Source organism: Colobus angolensis, unplaced genomic scaffold, assembly GCF_000951035.1.
Source record: "Colobus angolensis palliatus isolate OR3802 unplaced genomic scaffold, Cang.pa_1.0 Scaffold739, whole genome shotgun sequence".
Classification (NCBI taxonomy): domain Eukaryota; kingdom Metazoa; phylum Chordata; class Mammalia; order Primates; family Cercopithecidae; genus Colobus; species Colobus angolensis.
In genome coordinates, this window is record NW_012121143.1 from 19,173 (window position 1) to 24,131 (window position 4,959).

A 4,959-nucleotide genomic window follows, 5' to 3' on the forward strand; every position below is an offset into this window, starting at 1 on the left:
AATGGGTACTAGGCTTAATACCGGGGAGACAAAATAATCTGTACAACAAAGCCTCAAGACACGAGTTTACCTACATAACAAACCTGCACATGTACTCCTGAACTTTAAAGTTTAAAAAAAAAAAGAAAAAAGGATAGTTTGCATTGGAATCCCAGTAGGGCCTAGTTCCCACAAAACCAGAGGCTGGGCGGTTAACCTGGTAGAGTGATAAGAGCTAGACAATTTGGCTCCTTACTCGCTGTGCAAGTGACTTCACCTGGAGCCTCCCTGTGCCGCAACCTATAACACGTGCACACAGTTAAATGTGAAGATGAAATGAGATCCTATGATTAATGAGCAAATAATACATGCTCAATAAACCCAAACTTCTTTCTCTTCCCTTCAGTTTGCAATCTCGCCATTGCACTCCAGCCTGGGCAACAAAAGCAAAACTCCGTCTCAAAAAACAAACAACAACAGAGAAACAAAAGGGCCGGTCGCTCAGCCTAGGACTCTTGGGAGAGGCTAGGAACTCAATGCACATGCTAATGAGTTATCTGGTAACGACGCTCTAGAACTAGTTTTTTACCAGACGCACAGTGTTCTTACCCTTGTGGTCTCCCCTGAGCACTACTGCTTAGTTTGTCCCAAATGAAGTAAAATAAAGCATTTCTTTAGCACGGACCCAACCTCTCCCGCCTCTTCTTATAGGAAGCCAGGAAACGGCGCGCCCCTAAGAGCGGCCCCCGGCTGTGGGAGAAGAGGAGGGAGCGGGGCGCCCCCGAACCGGTTAAGCCCGTTCGACCCCTACAGAGGGACCCCGGGTCCCCAGCGACCGGACCCCGAAGCGCGCTACTTGCCTGCCAACACCTTGCTCCGGGGCTCTGGGCGCTGTCTCAGCCACCCCCCGCCCCCTGCCCCGTGGAGCTGCGCGGCCAGGAGCCGCCCCCAGTGAGTCAGAGGGAGGGGCCCGGCCGGGCTGAGCTGGCGGGGCGCCCCTATGGGAGACTGGGGCACCCGAAAGGGTCCTAGAATTGGAGGCGGGAAGGAAGATATAGGGGAAGCTAAGGACAAGCTTATTATGCTGTAAACTTTGCGAGAGAATTGCAGTGTTCACTTCCATTCAATCGTTAGGCCCCCGGCCTCAATCACCCTGTGAATAGCTTCTGTTCTGTGAGAGCTTGCTGTGTGCTTGGTGCGCCCTCACATCTACCATTATTATTCCTGCTGGAAACATGAAGTCTTGAGGAGGCTCAGAGAGGGTAAGTAACTTGTCCAGAGTGTCACACTGCTAGTTCAGTAGCAGAACCAGATTTTTTTTTTTTTTTTGAGACAGGGTCTCACCTGTCGCGGGACCTGGAATGCGGTGGTGTGATCATGGCTCACTACAGCCTCAACCTCCCAGGCTCAAGCAATCCTCCAGCCTCAGCCTCCTGAGTAGCTGGGACTGCAGGCATGTGCCACCAACGCCCAGATAACTTATTTTTGTTGTTGTTGTTGTTTGTTTTTTTTGGGGAGAGACTGGGTCTCACTCTGTTGCCCAGGCTGGTCTCAAACTCCTGGGCTCAAGCGATCCTCCCGCTTTGGCCTCCCAAATTGCTGGCATTACAGGCACGAGCCACCGCACCCAACTGCTGAACCAGGATTCTAACCCAGGCTGATCTGACCTGCAACACCCGATCCTTCTCTTCTTTATTCAGAGGAAAACAGGCCAACCAGTGTCTGCACCAGGAGGCCTGGCCTTCTGGAAATGTGTTGGACAGCAAAGGGTCTACACTTCCGCTTTGGCTCCTGAATGTGACATAGCCAACCCATGAGAGATGTCAGTTGACAAAGAGCATGAGGGTCAGGCCATGGCCTCGTGACACAGTGGTAAGATCATTTTCTGGGAGGCAGCTTCAAAAATCCCAACCAGAAAGAGTTTTTCTGAAGCCCACGGGTGGGGCCTAGGGTAAGGAAACAATCTTGCTATCTGGGTGACCTCAGACAAGCACACTCCAGCAAGGAGTGCACAGAAACCATCTCCCTCTGCCTACTATCTGCCTTTCTTTGACCAATTCTGCTCACTCTACAGACTCAGCTTAAATATCCCTCCTCTGAAACTCCCACCTCAGGCTCCCCAGGTATTCTGGACATCAAGCCACTGGGCCACCTGCATCTACACCCCCATGGAACACTTCTCAGGCATACCCGATAGCAAAAGTGGACTTGGATCCACGGGCAGCCCGGCCTGCTTCCAGACAACTGGGTCTCTCCAAGGTCATTCGATAGTCCTCCCAGAGCATTCAGTTTTGTTTTGTTTAGGTCAAATTTATAGTGAAATGCACATATCATGTGTAGATTTAAATGAGTTTTGACAGATGCAACACCTATGTAACCCACATCCCTACCAAGATATAAAACACTTCTATCACACAGGAAAGTTCCCTCCCCACCATGTTTTATGGTGTACCACAGGTGCCTCCTCCACCACAATGTTAGCACTTCTAGCCAGGTGCCATGTCAAGTCATCCTTGCAACCTCAGCACTCTGCATAGCACCCAGCAGGTAATAGGCACTCAAAAAAAATTTTTACTGAATGTATTAACAGATCAGACAGCAAAACCCCCACATTCTAATACTGCCCAGATTCTGTTGCCTTGGGATAACCCCTTAAGACTTCCTAGCCACAGATTCCTTATCTGTGAAACAACAGCAGAAGCCCCCATCCTCCTACCTTGGAAGGTTGTGAGGATTCAATGAGAGGCTGCTTTTTTCTTTTTTCTTTCTTTCTTTCTTTCTTTTTTTTTTTTTAAGACAGGGTCTCGCTCTGTCACCTAGGCTCTGGAGTGCAGTGGCATGATCATAGCTCACTGCAGCCTTGAACCCCTGAGCTCAAGTGATCCTTCTGCCTCAGCCTCCCAAAGTGCTGGCATTACAGGAGTGAGCCACTGTGCCCAGCCAGGAGGATCTGCAAAAAGAATGAAGGCCTGGACAATGCAAGGTACCATTACCATTATTAATAAACTCCTACTTCTAGGATGAACATCTGGCTGAAGAAAACCAGGAGAGAGAAGCATTGGACACTGGCTTCTGGGCTTGGCTGCTTGGGCTCTGGCCAAGGTCTGGGGATGTCCAGGACAATCAGCTTTCTGCTTCTGTGTCCATAATCTCAGGGTATGGACTCATTTCCAGTGCTGAGAAGTTCTGAACTTGCAAGATTCTTCCTAGCAAGTTCCTGACCTGTCTTCTAACTACCATGCCATGTGGCCCTCTCTGGGCCTCAGTTTCCCATCTGTGAATGAAGCACTAGACTCGAAGGGTCCCTTCTGGCTCCTCTAATTCCAACCCAGAGGCACAGCTCAGGCTGAGCAGATGCATTTCCTCATCACGGGGGACTGACAGGGATCTTTTGCAATGCTTAATTCCAGCATCAAAATTCCCCTAAATATTCCTTTTTTTTTTTCTTTTTTTGAGACGGAGACTCACTCTCGTCGCCCAAGCTGGAGTGCAATGGCACAATCTCAGCTCACTGCAACGTTCCCCTCCCCAGTTCAAGTGATTCTCCTGCCTCAGCCTCCTGATTAGCTTGGACTACAGGCACACGCAACTATGCCCGGCTAATTTTTTTGTATTTTTACTAGAGACGGGGTTTCATCATTTTGGCCAGGCTAGTCTCGAACTCCTGATCTCAGGTGATCTTCCTGCCTCGGCCTCCCAAAGTGTTGGGATTATAGGTGTGAGGCACCTCACCCGCCCCAAATATTCCTTTGAAGACATTGATTCGGGATGCTTCTAGCTATTAAATTTGATTTGCAAATGAATTTTTCTGGATCACCTCACAGGCCCTGGGGAATGGCCAGGGGTCTGGGTGGCCCTATTTTCCAAATAAAGCTCAAAACCAAAACTTCGGTTTTGCCTTTTCTTAAATCACTGGTAGGTGCTCAGGGGCAACCAGAACGGTGACATGCTGGAATTCCTTGTGACTTCTTGGGAAAGTGGGACTGTCCAGTACAGCATGAGTGGTCTGGGGAGGGCACCAGGTGCCTGGGATGGGGGGACTAGTCCCCCCAGAAGACAAGTTTACCCCCGTACAGCCAGCGTCACACTGGGTACCCAACACCATAACAGCTAACACTACTGAGTGCTGCCACTATATGCCAGGTGCTATCCTCGATATGATTTTCTCATTTAATCCTCGCATTTACTCTCTAACATGGATCCTCTTATTACCTCCTTTGACAGACAAGGAAACAGAGATAAAGTAGGTTAAAATCACTTGTTCTAGGTCCCACTTACTAAGCGGTAGAGGATGGGTGGGAAGCCACGTTGTGGGAGTCCATGCCCTCCCCACTATCACTGCATGCTGGCGCCAGCTGCGAGTCCTTTCACATGCAAAGAGCAAAGAGCTAGCTCAGCTCTTATTTATTTATTTATTTATTTATTTGAGACACACTCTGGCTCTGTCGCCCAGGCTGGAGTGCAGTGGCACCATCTCGGCTCACTGCAAACTCAGCCTCCTGAGTTCAAGTAATTCTCCTGCCTCAGCCTTCCGAGCAGCTGGGATCACAGGCATGTGCCACCACGCCCGGGTAACTTTTTGTATTTTTAGTAGAGACGGGATTTCACGATGTTGGCCAGGCTGGTCTTAAACTCCTGACCTCAAGTGATCCAGGAGACCTCAGGAGACCTCAACCTCCCAAAGTGCTGCGATTATAGGCCTGAGCCACCTCGTCTGGTCTCAGCTCTTGCTCTAGATACCTTACTTAAAAAAATACATTTCAAAATAATTATAGACTCACAAAAAGTTGCAGAAACAGTACTGAGTACTGATAGATGCTACAGCCTAGATGAATTTTGAAAACACGTTAAGTGAAAGAAGTCAGTTACAAAAGACCACATACTATATGGTTCCATTTATATGAAATGTTCACAAAAGCCAAATCTATAAAAAGTAGATTAGGCCGGGTGCGGTGGCTCAAGCCTGTAATCCCAGCACTT

General features: G+C 49.1%; 1 protein-coding gene across 1 annotated transcript in view; it reads right to left on the reverse strand.

Moving 5' to 3' along the window:
• LOC105501662 (macrophage-capping protein) overlaps window positions 1-931 on the reverse strand; it is a 19,937-nt gene extending 19,006 nt beyond the window's left edge. The window contains exon 1 of the mRNA XM_011927671.1: window positions 840-931. The gene's annotated coding sequence lies outside the window, so the exon portion shown is untranslated. The remainder of the gene's footprint in view (window positions 1-839) is intronic.
• Window positions 932-4,959: the final 4,028 nt, after the last annotated feature.